At 33.5% G+C, this 16,822-nt stretch overlaps 1 long non-coding RNA gene across 4 annotated transcripts in view; it reads left to right on the top strand.

Moving 5' to 3' along the window:
• LOC137488661 (uncharacterized) overlaps positions 1–16,580 on the top strand; it is a 331,464-nt gene extending 314,884 nt beyond the window's left edge. Inside the window, exons 5-6 of one of the 4 annotated variants that reach the window (XR_012395831.1) lie at positions 9,883–10,062; positions 16,410–16,580. This is a non-coding gene — a long non-coding RNA (uncharacterized lncRNA). Of the gene's footprint in view, positions 1–8,306; positions 8,899–9,882; positions 10,188–16,409 lie in introns of those variants that run through there. The other 3 variants (XR_012395830.1, XR_012395836.1, XR_012395832.1) reach the window with 3 other exon arrangements.
• The last annotated feature ends 242 nt before the right edge of the window (positions 16,581–16,822 follow it).

Genomic DNA, 16,822 nt, shown 5'->3' with positions numbered 1-16,822 from the left:
ATATAGTATTGTGGAACAGTATGGTGTATATAGCAAGTGTATTATAGTGTATTGTAATTAAACATCTTAAAATGAACAGTAATCCCTTACTTTACATTTTAGGGACAAGCAGAAAAGTCATTTAATAATAGTACCTATTTACTTTCTAACTAATTACATCCAACACTTGTTGTAAATATCTGGAATGGGCTGTGAAGGCTCAGAAGAAGATGCATGTGTAAACCTCGGTGAAATACATCGCAAATGACTTGAGTGTAAGCGACCCCATTTAAAAATGTTGTCACATTTTCAGTCTGAATGAAATTACATTTCTGTGCATGGCTGCGATAAAACCATGACATTTCCAAGTAATTATCTCCACATTACTGCCGAATGTTTGCTAAAAGGATTATTTTCACCCCCTGAGCTGCCCTAAGCCCGAGCGTTCTTCCTCTCGGTTAGTCATTTCCAATGTGTTGTCAGCGAGTTTGACATTGTCATGCGCCTGGCACTTGTCCTGCATACAAATACGTCCTGCCTTCCTCCTCTTCGCAATAGCCTGGGTCATTTAAAATGGTAATGCTTCATTTCCTGACAGTGAAGATTGGTTCTTGTTAAATGCGCAGGGTGCGATTGGAGGAAAAGCATATACAGATGACTGCCTCCAACCCTCACCTCTCTTTTTTTCGAGCTCTAATTAGAATTGGAGAAGTGGCCACTCACACTCTCATCGAATGCTTTATCAGTTACATGATTCAAAATCAAGGACAACGGGTATAAAGGACTTTATAAAGGACTCATTTGCACTGTAATTAATTGGGCTAGTGGACACCCTGTGTGAAATTAAAAGCAATTAGGCTCTGACCGCCCTTTAAAAGCGTCAGTATCCACTTACTCAGCAGGTCGGAAATCTGTGTACCGTTGTTCTTTTGCTTGGTGTGAGAGATCTTTGCTGCAAGATATAGCCGCACACCTGCTTGACACACAATCCTTTTTCCTACTGGCTAGAAAGGATGCTTGTCCTTGTGCGAATGATGATCGTGCATAAGAGAGCAAGTCGATAAACCACAAAACAGAGTAGCATTTCAGCTAATTGGTGCTGTCAGACTGTAGCATGATTCCTTTTTCATTTTTTTTTTTAGTCAAGCAAACAAATAGAAAACTAATATAATAAAGAAAAGAGACTATTGTAAATTGGCAGTTGTTTTTCTTTTGTATTTTACTTTTAGTAACTGATAGACACGTGCAATAAGGTCTAATGTCTTCTAAAATATATTTTATTGTTATAATTGGAAAGATTTTACCTTTGATGTATTTGTTTACGATTAGATAAATAATAATAATATTATTAATAATATAAAATATGTATATGTTTGAAAAAAATATTTTGTAGTTCTACGTATATTGTGACATTTATGTTTTACAGTAAATTTATGCAATAGCATTGCAAATTTTAAATTTAAATATATTTTTTATTTTTAAACTTACAGTAGAGCTCTCTTTAATAGAGTATTATGTGTATGTGTTATATTATTATTGTTGTTGTTGTTGTTGTTGTTGTTGTTGTTGTTGTTGTTGTTGTTGTTGTTGTTGTTGTTGTTGTTGTTGTTGTTGTTGTTGTTGGTCGTGGTGGTGGTGGTGGTGGTGGTGTTGTTGTTGTTGCCACTCTGCTTGTTTCCACATAACAAATATGCATAGCATATTTCACTAAAGGGATTCTCTTTAATAGAGTAATATTTGTATGTGTAATATTTATTATTACTATTAATACGCAATAATAATAATTGTTATTTTTATTTTTTTATTATGTGGTATATAATTTGTGTTTTATTTATTATTATTATTATTATTATTATTATCATTATTATTATTATTATTATTATTATTATTATATCTTATATAAGTGTTATTGCATTATGTGTTATATGTATTATTATTATTATTGTTGTTGTTATTATTTTTTTCCAATACATAATAATAATAATAATAATAATAATAATAACAATAACTGTTATTATTATTATTATTATTATCATTATTGTTATTATTATATGTTATATACGTGTTATATGTATTATCTGTTATAATAATAATAATAATTATTATTATTATTATTATTACTATTATTATTATTATTATTATTATTATTATTATTATTATTATTATTAATAGTGTTGTTGCTACTGTGATTGTTTCCACATAGCAAATATGCATTGCATATTTTGACAGAAGAGCCTCTCTTTAATGTAATATTATCTGCATGTGTTATATTAATTATTATTATGATTATTATTATTATTAATAATAATAATAATACATTATAATTTTTTTAATTAATACATTAGTATTTTTATTAGTGGTGTTGCCACTGTTGTTGTTTCCACATAGCAAATATGCACTGCATATTTCACAGTAATATTTAATATTTAGAAATAAACGTTTTTTAAAATCTATTTAAAAAATCATAATTTTAAAATTGGACTTTTATTAGAAAAATAATTACATATTACCTATATTTGCAAAGCAGCTACAAACAAGAATCCTATGCGTTTCTTTCCTCCCCTTCCTCCTTACATACAGTACAGTATGTTTGCCCCCACATTAGCCAGTCTGTGCACTGTGTGTGTCTCTTGGCTAAGACAAAATGACATGGAAGCAGTGCAGTCCTCATTCAGTGTGAGGTGATTCATGGGCCTGGCGGTGTGATTTTCTGCCCAGGTGCACCAGATCTGTCTCATCCAGAACAGCTCTCCCTCCCCGTCATCCATAACCCAGCTCTCCAACACACTGATGCATTACTTGTTAGCGTTAGCTTGCTGTCTGATTAATTACAGTGCCACGCAGGGCTATCTGTATCTGCCTGTGCGTGAGGCTTCTCTGCCTTTTCCAGGCCCACACGGCTCTCTCAAAGCCCTGGAGATCCTGCTTTCTCACTGGTCCCCTGCACTGTCTGTTTGCTCTGAGAAGTTGCAGAAAGGTTTGCTCGTGATATGGTACTCTGGCTTTAACAGTGGCTGTGGGCTAAACATTAAATCATGTGTACAGCGAGAGTTTAGCAGAACTCAAGTTGATATTGCAAAAAGAAGACCTTTGGAAAGTTGAAAAAGTTACAAGTTGAGCATTACCATATGCTAAAAGCCTGTCAGAGCAGATTGCCTTTGCGTCATGTTAATCTGATACAACTCCATAACAATATGCCGTATTATATTTGATGTTTACCAGAACACAATGTTGGAGCTAGAGAGTGACATCATCATCAGAAGTCATCTCAAATTGAAAGTATGGACTTATCAGGGTAGTGGAAAACAAAACTGAGGAAAACTTTTCTATGTGATTTTAAATTAGTTTGGGGAACACAGGCTCATTGTGAAAACGTACCCTCGTATACATTTCTGGAGAGCGCAAATTATGTAGCTAGAGCTACGTATGGCTGCATTTCATCTTTTAAACTAACGCTACGGATGCTTCTGTTTCTTTTTGCACCACCAGCTGTCCGTTTAGCTCCATGTGGATGGCTTTTCTGCTGTTACCAGTTTGCCTAGTAGCTCACCCTGTACATAGACGGACTTGAGAGGCAGAGATAGTTGACTGCGATGACTTGGTTTGAGTCTGGCGAAAAATGGTTCCAGAAATCAAATAAAACAAAAACAAAAGGCAAGAAATAAAATAAATAACATTTTTTGGATTTCTATTAAAAACACTGTCGTTTGAGTTTAGGGAAGGAGGTAATTAGGTCAATCAAAGCTTTTGAAAACACTTTTGGTTGGGTTTAGGGAAGTGGGTGGATGAGTTTCTCGATCGATCGGTCAGTCCAACCTGATCTTGCAAGGAAATGTAACTATTTTATGCCAGTTTAGTGGCTAATTCATACAAATTTGTACAAGTTCAGTCATATGAAAATGTTGGATTTTAAAATGAAGGTGTGGCACACAACCCTACCTTTAGACCCAACCAAATTGTGCAAATGAGATCGTATGAATTGATTGTGATGTCATTTAGTCAGTCAGTCGACAGCAGCTTCAGGCAGATTTATGAACAGCAGGTGCAAATGGCACTGGAAAGAGAGAAACCTCTGCTGGATTTGCGAAATCAAAAACTTCAAAAAAAAATAAATAAATAAATAAAAATACATACCTCCAGGGATGCATTTTGGGATCTCCAGAAATGTATTTAGGACTACATATAAAAAATGAGCCTGGGTTGAGCTTAGTTAGGGCTAAGCTGAGTTTATTTAAACAAGTATCGTTTTGTTAAAGTAAATAAAACAAAGTCTCTGTGTTGAATAGTCAATAGTGAAAGCATGCTAATGGCAATAAAATTTGTTGATTTATATGGATCTGGTTGACTAAGAAGATTATGATCTGAGCACTTATTTGTCATGAAGTGAAGTGTTAAATTCGCCAGCATACTAAAAAAGTAGTCTTTTACACAGTGGTAATCTCAAATCTCAAAATTTAATTGAATTTTTCTAAACTCTAATGCCTCCCATATTAATGAAAAGTATACCATAACAAGTACTTCACTTTACCGAAAACACTTCATATTTAAGTTGTTGTCAACATTTTCCCCTCTTAATGCAATCATAAAGCCATTCATAGTCTTGCTCCTCCATACCTTGCTAATCTGGTTCATATCGCCAGACCATCTCCAACACTCAGGTCTTCTTCTTCCATTCACCTCACTGTTCCCTCTGTCCATCTTGTCACCATGGGAAGCAGATCTTTCAGCCACTCTGCTCCTCAGCTTTGGAATTCACTCCCTCCTGATCTCCATAATTTAGACTCTCTTTTTCAATTAAAAATCCAAATTTAAAACACATCTGTTTAGAACAGCTTATTCACTTTAACCTGACTGCATTTTTATAGTTTGTATTGTTTTCTATTGACTTTTATTGTGTTTTTATTTGAATTGATTGTTGTAGTTGAGTGTCATGCAACGCACCTTTAAATAAAATGCAATATTATTATTATTATTATTCTGGGAACTTCTACCTGTTTCTAGTCTAAATAAAAGGATTAAGTTAACTTATTTTTTTACCAATTAAAGTGGATTTAAAATAAACAAATAATAAACATTTTCAAGAATTTTGTTTTATAAGCCTGTTTTAGCAAAGTATTTTAAACAAGCAACAATTTTCTTATTTATTTATTTTCCTGGGAATGGGTGAAGACAAAAGCACTGATCCCAGCACAGACAACACATTTAGCAAACTGATGTATGTGTTTGCTTATTTTTAACAATTTTATGTTGAAACAACAGCATTTTTTAGGTGTAGTCCACTTGAGACAGTGAATTAAAACGAATGAGTACATTTGGATGTTTAGAGTGCCAACAGAATTGCCTAATTTGAATCATTTGTGCTTGCTGTTAAACAGCCACTCCAGAAAAGATTTAGTATGTATTATGTAAACCTGAATGACTTTAATAATCAATTAAAAAGGAATTTATGTCTGTATAAGGACATTACATTGTATGCCACTGTTTGGAAAATAGCTGGAAGGTTGGATGGATATATGGGAATTGGATGGATTTGCTTAATGGGATTGAATTAGTATGCTTGAAAACATCTACCGCAGATGGCTGTCCGCTAATAAATAAGGCTTTATTTCAAACACAGCCTAGGTGTCAAAAATGACCAAGCTGTTGTTTCACAGTCTAAAAACAAAATGGAGTAGACAGATGAACAATACCAATCAATTACTAAAAACAATAGATTTCCTCAATGATGACATTTGCGTGGTGGGATTCATACAAGTCCTTTCTACTTTAAACTATTTTAATTTTAAGTTTTTAAGAGAAAAGGCACAGGCACTGCTCAAGGATGAATGTTTGTAGTGTGCATATTACAACAGCCTGTCTTTAAGCATACCTTCATATGAATATGACTTTACGAAGACACAGTCAATCCGGGTGCAGAATAATAGCATTTGATCTGTACAACATCATTCAGTCAGTTTTGGGAGGAATCCAGGAACTCAGGTAGGCCTGTCCACACTGATCTTAGCTCAGCAGCAGTTTGTTAGTTCAGTTTTCTGACAAGTGAGTCCATGGCTCTCAATGCTTTGATCTCGAAAAGTGAATTTGAAGCTTTCAGCTCATAGCAGAAAGCAGATCTGTGTGGCTGAAGAGTGTGGACAAGGCCTGGGGTGGTAATGAACATCACACACACACCCACACAGGAGAAAGAGAGTGTGGCCGTAAGGGCTTTGATCTCAAGAGGCAAATGCTGATGGAAAGGACCAATGCATCAGCTAACTTTCCCTCTATTTTGTGGACCTCTTCACTAAGAGGGTGCCTGGCTGAAAAGAGCGAGTGTTGGGTTGTGTGTGCATGTGGGAGAGGATAAGAGTACAGTAATAATCTGATGTCCTGTACCTACACACACTTTTTCAGCCTTTTCTTATCACTCTCTTACTTTTACTCAATTTTAGTCACTTTAGTAGTATAGTTTGAGAGTTTCAGTGTGTGTGTGTGTGTGTGTGTGTGTGTGTGTGTGTGTGTGTGTGTGTGTGTGTGTGTGCGTGTGTGTGTGTGCGTGTGCGCGTGTGTGTTTAATCTTTTTGACCCTGAAATACAGTATGACTGTGTAGTATTTTATTTTATTTTTACACCATTATTTCAGACTAGTATGAACCACAAAACCATATTCATAAGTCACAGTCATAAGTTAGAATTTTTGTAAATTTATATTTATATATCATCTGAAAAAGCTTTTTAATTGATGCATATTTGAAAATCTGGAATCTGAAGGTTAAAAAAAATCACAAACTGAGAAAATCACCTTTAAAATTAAGTAAATGACATGCTTATAGTAATGCACATTGCTGATCAATATATTTAGAGTTGGAAATTCTCTACATATCTTTATAAAACATGATCTTGATCTAAAATTCTAATTATTTTTGTGGTAACAGAAAAATCAATAGATTTGATAATGGATTTTGGGCTATTTTCAAAAATATACCCATGCAACATAACATCAAGGGTCACAAATTTTACAGTGCACCGTAAAATAATAAGTTGACCTTTCTTAGAAAAATTGAGGAAACCGATTGCCTTACAATTTTTTAGTAGTGTATTAATTTTAGGTAAGCATAAATTAAAACAGTTTGTATTTACAACCTCTTAATAAAGTAAACTTCAGTATTTTTGACTCAAAATATTTAGTTTTATTAACTTATGATGGTCTGTTTCCACTGACAGGCACGGTATGGGTCCGTATGGGTCACCTTTATCAGGCTTGCATTTCCACTACCAAGTAGTAGTGGAAAAGTACCCTTTGGTAGGTGTGGTGTACGAAAGTTTCAGTCGACGTCATTTTCTCTCAAATAAATGTCTTCAGTAAAGCTGTACAGGTCATTCACAAATCATATGAGAAGCTTTTCTCACAAAACAGGTGCTCTATACACATAAATACTTGTGTATAAATGTTTATTACTAATTTTTCTATGAATATAATTTGATTATAACAGCGTATCAATGACAGTGCGAAAAAGCCTATACTGTAACGTCTGCATTTTCATTAAACAAATTAATAATTGCAACATAAATGAACACATACAGACCCTTACAGTCTCCGATATGTTATCAGTTACAGAAAAACTACACACAGCATACATTTAGTCCTTATTTGGGTTCCTGCACAAACCGCAATAATTGTACTTATGATTGATTAATTGTTAATCAATTATTAATTAATAATGAATAATTTCAGTGAAAGTACATATTAGTTAAAGCCACCTAATATAAAGTGGAATAGCTTTTTTTTTTTGTTATTTCAGCAGTGCCAGAAACACATTGTGATTGACGAAACAAAGTTTTTTTTGTTCAACAAATTAATCTAGACATTTTAAGCAGTTTAAAAATATGATCTGGTGTTTGGTTTCTGCTGTGAGTGGATTCATGATTGTTTGGATGTCCCTTGCCCTCATCTAAACTACATTTCAGTGATGAATTAAACACCAAAATAGTAAACACCATTTTATAATGTATAATCACTTTACTATTACTATAATTTTGTAGAACTCCGAAGCACCCACAGCACTTAAAAACTCCTCACGACTGTAGGAAGTAAACTTTTGAATCCCCACTCCCCACACAGAATTTTACGATCTGTCTCTGCTGTTCCACTTAACTCTGTCTGTTCACTCAATTCAGAAGGATATACTGTAGTCGCCTCTCCAAAAAAGACGTGCACCTGTCGTCTGGCTTCTCCCTGTCTCACTCGGGACAGTTTAGTGCATCATAACATTTCATCCCTGCAGAATCAAGTACATATAAAAGTCTCCACCTGCCTTACAAAGCTGCAGACCTTTGTTCCGTTGCAGATCCAGTCTGGTCATTAACAAGCTGCAGGTGCTGTGAGAAAGCGGGTACGAGCTGCAGACGTGGCATAGAGTTACACAGCCATCTGTGGAAGTGGCACCATTACATCAGCTTTGGGCACAGAGCAGACCGGCAGCTCATGGCTGATTTTTGGCAGAAGCATCTCTCTCTGGGTTGAGATGGGCTGTTCGGCTTCTGCACCGGATAGTTCTGTACTGCATGTCCCTGTTACTCAAGCATCTTGGGAAAAAGCCTTGCCCGAGGCTAAGGCCAATTTGTGTTTCTCTCCTATACACTCGGTTATTTTAGCTCAAGATGAGTTAATATCACAGAAGAAAATGGCTTTAGGGGAGGCAGGCTTGCAGCAAATAATGAGGAGAATTCTCATTACTGGAAAAGGAACAGAGGGGAAAAAAGTGGTTTTGTACCAAAAAGTTTTTTTTTAATTAAATAATTTTTATTTGCACAGAAAAAGAAACTGATGTGCATTCAGAGAAATAAAACAATATTAATGCCTGCAATTATTATTCTAAGTGTTGTATGCAGTGCTTTACTCACAAATCACAATTAAAGGTAGAGTTTAGCCAAACATTGAAAATAAAAATAAAAAATTACCCACAAGTGACACCATACTTTATTTCTTTCTCTGTTGAACACAAAAGAAGATTTTTTGAAGAATTTTAGAAGGTGGTGGCCATTGAATTCAGCACTATGAACATTCCAACATTCTTCAAAATATCTTCTTTTATGTTCAACAGAAGTAATAAATACATGCAGTAAATGATGCCAGTTTTCATGCATAGTTTTTATTAAAAATAAAGTTAGTAAACATTTTTTAGTAAAATAATCTTTATCTTGATTATATATTTAGAGAATGTGGTAAAATCTGAAAATGTGGTAAAAATCAGGCGAAGCCTTTTTTTTAAAATTGCTTTTTAAACTGTTAATTGAGTTTAGGTAAGTGGGTGGGCGGGTCATTCGGTGCTTTTGAAAACATTATCGGTTGGGTTTAGGGAAGGAGGAGGGTGGGTTAGTCGATCGGTCAGTCAGTCAGTCAGTCAGTCAGTCAATCAGTCAACATTGGCATCTGGTGGATTCACAAAAACGTAGCTCCTCGGACGTATTTGCCGCTCTCCAAAAATGTGTATTGCGGTACATTTTCAGAATGAGCCTGGGTTTACTAAAACAGTCAACAATGCCCATACAGTACAGTATTACACATCTAAATCATTAATCATCTTAAAAAAATGTATTCTAGGTCTGCCATTTAGATGACAGAGAAACATTTAAATAAGTGTAAAATAAAGTAAACAAAACAAATGATACATTATATACAATTTGTATTGTTTACTCTATTTTCTATTTTCTGTCTTTTTGTCATCTTTTTGTCCCCTTGTGTTGATATGTAAAAAAAAACTAATTCTTATATATATATATATATATATATATATATATATATATATATATATATATATATATATATATATATATATATATATATATATATACACATTATTATTATTATTATTATTACTAGTTAATAAAGTCTTCACTTTCTTCATCTTCTCTCCGCATCAGTTTTGTTTGTAAGGGAGGATGGAGGGGTTTCCTCCTGAGAGCGCAGAGGAACAGATTGTGGAATTACTATTGGGCTACAGGAGAACCGGACCTGCAGGCTTCTGGCACATGAAGAATCACTGGAGCATATGTCGCCAGCATGATTCATTCATTTAAATTTATGGAGTGGAAGTGGGCCAGGTAGCGCACCGCAGCAACTGTCAACAGCACCTCCATCTTCACACACTTCACATACACCCGTCCCACCATCCTACCATATGTCCCGCGAACACACCATTTCTAATGGACAAGGACAGCTGTATCAGGTCAGTCCAGCTTTGCGCAGACACACAATAGGAACCTTTGGTGTGGAAATTAATTAGGCAGGTGCGAACACCCACCAGCTCTGCTCTGATTGGCTGGGCTGAGCAGACAGACTTTGTGCTCTTTCATTTTCGGTTATGCCTGCTGATTCTATTTCTATGTAGGATTTAGGGACTTAAACTTAAGAACTGCAATGTAAAGGTCTGAGATTTCACATAATGAAGTCTGATGGGGAAATCCTGGCATTTAAATACTGTGAGTGGTTGGCATTATGATGAAGGGACTAGACAATAGCCTTTGATGCCTTTTGGTTTATTGAGGGTAAAAGTAACGTGTCATTGTTTTAAGCATTTTTGAAGAAACAGCATGTTTTTAGACATTCTGTAAAAATACTGAAATGTATTATTTAAAATATATAGAATTTTTGTATGTGCATACAAATTTGTGTGTATGTTAAATTTGTACCTTAGGATGTTTACTGTTATATTTTCTTCTGTTCTAAACAAACAATAATAATAATAATAATATATTTTTTTTACTTTTTATCAAATCTACTCTTTATAAAAATAAAAAAAACTTGTATATAATGATGTATAATATTGTTATGTTGTTTTAATTTTGTTGTTTATTTTGACTCTCTAATGCTCACCAAGGCTGCGATTACTAGATTAAAAACTTGGTAACACTTTATAATAACTCCATACTATGAATCATTTAATAAGTGTTAGCAAATAGTGAATTCATTATCTGTTAAGTATTAACTCTTCATTAATAAACATTAGTAAGCAGTTTATAACTGCAGTTACAAATGCTCTATTATTGACCCATAAGCACATACACAGTCTGCTTAATGATTGTGTTTTCATACTTTGTTAATGTTTCATTTTTCATGACTAAATTAAGTATTGCATTATTGACAAACCAGTTATTTAAGAGTAGTTGGTGCTTTTTAAAGATCATTCAGAATGTGTTGTAAATGCTTAAAAACTATTCAAATTAACATGCATACTTCTTATTGTTCATGCATATACTAATAGTTAATTTTTATGTTAAGAAATGTTTTATTAATTTATTAACGTGATGCAGTTTTGTGACCTAATCTAGTGAGGACTATATATGCTTTATAAATCCCTAATAAATCACAATTACAGGCTCAGTTAAATTCTAAACAGGAAAAAAACATAAAGACTTTCATTTCTATGAATATGAAGATACACTTATGAAACTGTATCAAATTAAAAATACAATCTGATGTAAAATAAAATTACTGTACAGTTAAAACATCGCTATATAGCATTGTTGTATCATGATATATTGATAAATATATATTATATTGTTATTGTTTTATCCAATTTTTACTGTATTTTACAGTAATTTAAAATTTTTGATAGGATTGCAATTCCTGGATAATAAGATATATAAACGTTGATTTCAATAGTTTGATTTTAGATTAGTTTAGATTAATTATTTTCTAACTCATTCTGAATTATCTTAAAAGCCATCGACCACTGTTAAATACAACTGGTTTGTAAATAATGCAATAATTAATTTAGTCATGAAAAATAAGTCCGTCACAAATTATGAAAAGTACAGTCATTAAGCACATTATACATATGCTTATAAGTCAAGAATAGAGCATTTGTAACTGCAGTTATAAGCTGCTTATTAAAGTTTATTAATGTAGAGTTAATGTTTAACAAAAAATGAATTCACTAAATGCTAATGCTTAATAAATGATTCATGTGTAGTTATTATAAAGTGTTATCAAATCTTTTACAAAAATATTGTTACATTTAAAATGACTTTTCAGTGAATGAAAGAAAATATTTACATATTGAAATTTTAATATAAAATGAGCAACATTTTAAAATATAATTTATTACAGATGTTTAAAGCTGTGATTTTGTCTGTTGTTCAATTTAATTTGTTACTTTTTTATTTTGTCTATTTTAATTTAATATGAATCAGAAATTACTTTGTACAAAGGCCCTTACTGTCACTTTTCATCAATTTAATGCCGCAATCCTAATTAAGACTAATGATAAATATTTAAAGCAAAAGATAAGATAATACAATATAAAATAAGTTGAATTCATAATAATAATAATTCTGATCAACATATTTAATGTTAGTTCTGTCATGACAACTCTCAGAGTTTAGTATGGTAATAAATATGGATATGAAAAAATGTACAAAAGCACGTACATCACATTTAACTGGGTGATCAGCCAAACTGCAAAAAGTGCAAAATACTTATTCTAAAAGGTGGCAACACCAAAGCTCCAAAAATGCAAATTTGTTCAATTAAAAAAGGCTGACACAAAGTGTGTAATGTTTCCAGCACACGGCTCTTCATCAGACAGTGTTCATCACAGTGCTTGTCTTTCTACACTTCCAAATCACATGATCTCCTAGTATCTCACAACAAGAGAAAAAAAAAAAACGCAGAACCTTGAGGAACCCACGCTAACCCACAGTGAGAACATGCAAAGTCCACAAAGAAATGCCAACTGACTTAGTCTGGGCTCGAACCAGCGACCTTCTTGCTGTGAGGCGATTGTGCTACCCACTATGGGTAAATAATACAACAGAATATACAACAAAAATATAGCCCAAAAAAACTTTACCCAGAAACCTAAATAAACATTACAGAATTATTAAAGAAATGAACGAATGTCAAACATTTAAACCTCTGGGGACAACGTATCTAGTGTGAAAATCCAAAAGGCTTCACGTTGTATCAGCAATTTGTTGAGATCTAAGCATTTAAAATGTTAAGGAACAAGTTCATTGGCTGTTGAGGCAACAGTAACCAATCACCTGATTAGGTGACGTATCAGTCTGTGCAAACATAGAGTTTTACTATAGAACTTTGCATGTATCCCTAAGTCATCATTACACTGTAATAAGGACAATTTTGACAGTTTAACTAGTTAAAAAGCCTCTAACTATTTAATGCAAAGCTATTTATTGTTAAACAAAGTATTACTGACACGAAGAGCTGTAGGAATTCTACTCCATATTTATCTATACTGTATATACGATTTTATATAGATAATATATGGCTCCCTCTCACTTTTAAAATTATAATACAATTTTTGGTGGATTTGCAGGCCCCTAAAATCAGTCCCAGCTCTAGCCATATGCAATAAAGCTGCCCGACACACACCTTGGGTCAGAGGTTTATTTCAGCAGGTTGTCACTCAGGTATGTCTGGCTCATTGAGCAGTGCCCGGGCTTGTTTCCAGAAATAAGCCATTTGTGAGCACTATTTGATATTCCCTCCACTGTTTGGGCTACAAACTCAACCCGACAGCAACACTTCAGCATAAATCCATTATTCTTTTATAACTTAATGGACCTGAACTTATAACTATGGACAGCTCCTGAAATGAAATATTACACATTAACTTAAGAGGCTTTATTGATTTCTCTTTCACAGATAAAAACAGCTCAGGGCTCTAATACCACTGGCCGGTTGTTTGTTTGAAAACTTCTCTTAGTGGTGAATCACTTTAATTCTAAATTAATTTCAAGCTCTTTCCATACTTCATTGCAAAAGTGCCTTTGACAGGACAGACCACTACCGACTTACACACAGTCAATCTGGGAAAAGTTTAGGGTTGTGGAAAGTTTTAACAGCTTCAGAGTTCATCAGTGCATATACAGTGCTGTATGTTCTGCATTACAATGAAAAAGTTATATTTATCTGTTTGTGTGGGATAGAATTGAGTGTAGGCTATGGAGATGGTTTGATTTGGACCTGTTAAAACCCTTATGTAAATTAACCATCCAGTCTCTTCAGGATTTATTGGGACATTTTTATAATTTTTGCTCCCTATAGTGGCACATTTTTTTTGCATCTTTAATTGACTGTAAGATAAACACAGACAACAAACGTTTTGACCCTAAAGATTCATTGGGCTTTGTAATTTATATAAAAATAACTGAATGAAACAAAGACACAAATTTAAGTGTCTACTTCTTACTACTTCTTACCTGTGGTATAAATATTAGATAATAAATAAAGTTCCCCATATATAGTCCAATGATGACTAAAAATAAATAAAAATACATATTTGATATTTAAACCTGTTTTTCTGTTCACGTTTTGTTTACTAAAGGTTCATTTCAACCCAGGCTCATTATGAAAATGTACCTCTATATACATTTCTGGAGACCATCAAATATGTCCCAGGAGATACGTTTCTTAGCATTTTTTGTTGCTGTGTATGGTGTGTATGCTTTTTGAGATCTCAAATTTCTTTTGCGAGTGCCATTCATGCCTGCTGTTCTCTCGTAAATCCACCAGAGGCCACTGTCAACTGACTGACTGACTGACTGACTGAATGAATGACCAATAGACTCACCCACCCTCCTCCTTCCCTAAACCCAACCAATAGCATTTTTAAAAAGCACAGATTGACCCACCCACCCACTTCCTTAAACCTAACCAACAAATTTAAAAAGCAACTCTGAAATGAAAAGCCCTTGTCTTTTACTTTTTATTTTATTTTTTTGCTTCTGTTTTTGTCTTACCTGCTTTCTTGAACCTTTCTTCACTGGTCTCGAACCCCTTTGTTGTAGTCATCTCCTCTCTGCATCATAAGTTCACCGACCTACATTGTTAGCTAACTAGACAAACTGGTAACAGTCGGAAAACCGTTCATACGGAGGTTCGCTGGTAAGCGTGAAAAGGAACACAGTCAAACTGGCCCGTAGGGTTCTAGCCTCAATATTCACAATCTCTAGAAATGTATACAGGGCTACGTTTTTAGAATGAGCCTATGTTGATTCATTTAGTAAACTAAAACTTAGGCTATTGGTCAAAAATAATTTTTGTAACTAAAATTAAAAAAAAAAAAATCACAATTTATGAAAAATGTTAAGTAACTGAAATGTACAGTATAACAGTCACTTTAGCACAAATGAAATTGAAATAAAGTTATGATTAGTATAATAAGTAAGTGAACACATTCTGATAACTCTTAAAATCAATTACTAAAACTGAAACTAAATATATTTATAAAAAAAACTAAATAGAAATGTGTTCACAAAATAAAAATCAAGCTAAAGCCAACCAAATTGATTAATGAAACATTAATGAAACAATCTAAAACTATATTAAAATGCACAGCAAATGTAAATAAAATAGTAAAAATAAATAAAATAATATGTAAATTCATTCATTAATTTCCCTTCAGCTTAGTCCATTTTTAAACTGCGGTCACCACAGCAGAATGAACTGCCAACTATTCTGACATACAGTTGAAGTGAGAATTATTAAACCCCTTGAATTACTAGGCCCCCTGTTTATTTTTCCCCTCATTTTCTGTCTAACAGAGAGAAGATTTTTTCAAAACATTTCTAAACATAATAGTTTGAATAACTCATTTCTAATAACTGATTTATTTTTTCTTTGCCATGATGACAATAAATAATATTTGACTAGATATGTTTAGACACTTCTGTACAGCTTAAAGTGACATTTAAAGGCTTAACTAGGTTAATTAGGTTATTGTATAACGATGGTTTGTTCAGTAGACTATCGAAAAAATGTATAGCTTAAAGGGACTAATAGTTTTGACCTTAAATTGTTTTTAAATTATTATAAACTGCTTTTATTCTAGTCGAAATGAAGCACTTTCTGTAGAAGAAAAAGTGTTATCAGACATACTGTGAAAATTGCCTTGCTCTGTTAAACATCATTCGGGAAATATTTAAAAAGGAATAAACATTTCAAAGGGGGGCTAATAATTCTGATTTCAACTGTATGTTTTACGCAGCGGATGCCTTTCCAGCCACAAGCCAGGGAGTTTAGATTTTGGGAGTATGTAAATTTAAAAACTTATGTAAAAATGCTAAAATATAATAACTTTGCTGACTAAAATTATTTGTTTTAAAATACTAATTCACTCACTAAAGTAACCACAGTAGCCAGCTTGGTGCAATCCAAAATGTATCATATTATTCGCTCGCAAGCTTTAAAGCATTAACAGATATTTTACAACTTGAAAAAAAAACATGGATGATGTAATATAATTATGCCACTCCTAACACTCCCTACATAATAAAGAGGAGGGGGGGGGGATGGAGCACAATTACAGTTTACAAAGTGTCTATTTAAGTCTCACTGATTATCTGTTTTAAATATGTGGTAAAATATGTGGATTTTATTTTGTCTGGTATAATTTGTGATGGTATATTTTTGTGTCTTTACATAGTTACTCAGTTTTCCTAATCATCATCAAGTGAACAGTGATTGTCAGTCTCAGTGAGCAGCACTTTTCCCCAGAGCATTACATCATTGCGAGGGACAGCAGAGCCAATCAACAGCCTGGCATGATTATGCAGCATATTGGCATGTCCTGACTGCGAGGAAGAACTAAACATAGGTATGTTCGGAATAAAAATGTGGCATTTATGTATACACCACGTCAAAAAGAACGGCTAAAGACACAGATGTTTACTCAGGAGTTCATCTGCTCCTCGAGATTTCTCCCGAGAGAGAGAGAAAACTTGTTCACACCGTTGCAGCACTCTGGATCATTGCCATGGAGAGGTGTGATTCTCAGCAGACTTACTAAGCTCTCGTTTAGTCAGACCATATATCAGCTTTGTGTTATTTTGTTTCATA

The sequence above is a fragment of the Danio rerio genome, chromosome 20, assembly GCF_049306965.1.
Source record: "Danio rerio strain Tuebingen ecotype United States chromosome 20, GRCz12tu, whole genome shotgun sequence".
NCBI classification, from domain to species: domain Eukaryota; kingdom Metazoa; phylum Chordata; class Actinopteri; order Cypriniformes; family Danionidae; genus Danio; species Danio rerio.
The sequence above is the reverse complement of the archived record's forward strand: the minus strand, read 5'-3'. Positions and strand labels throughout refer to the sequence as shown.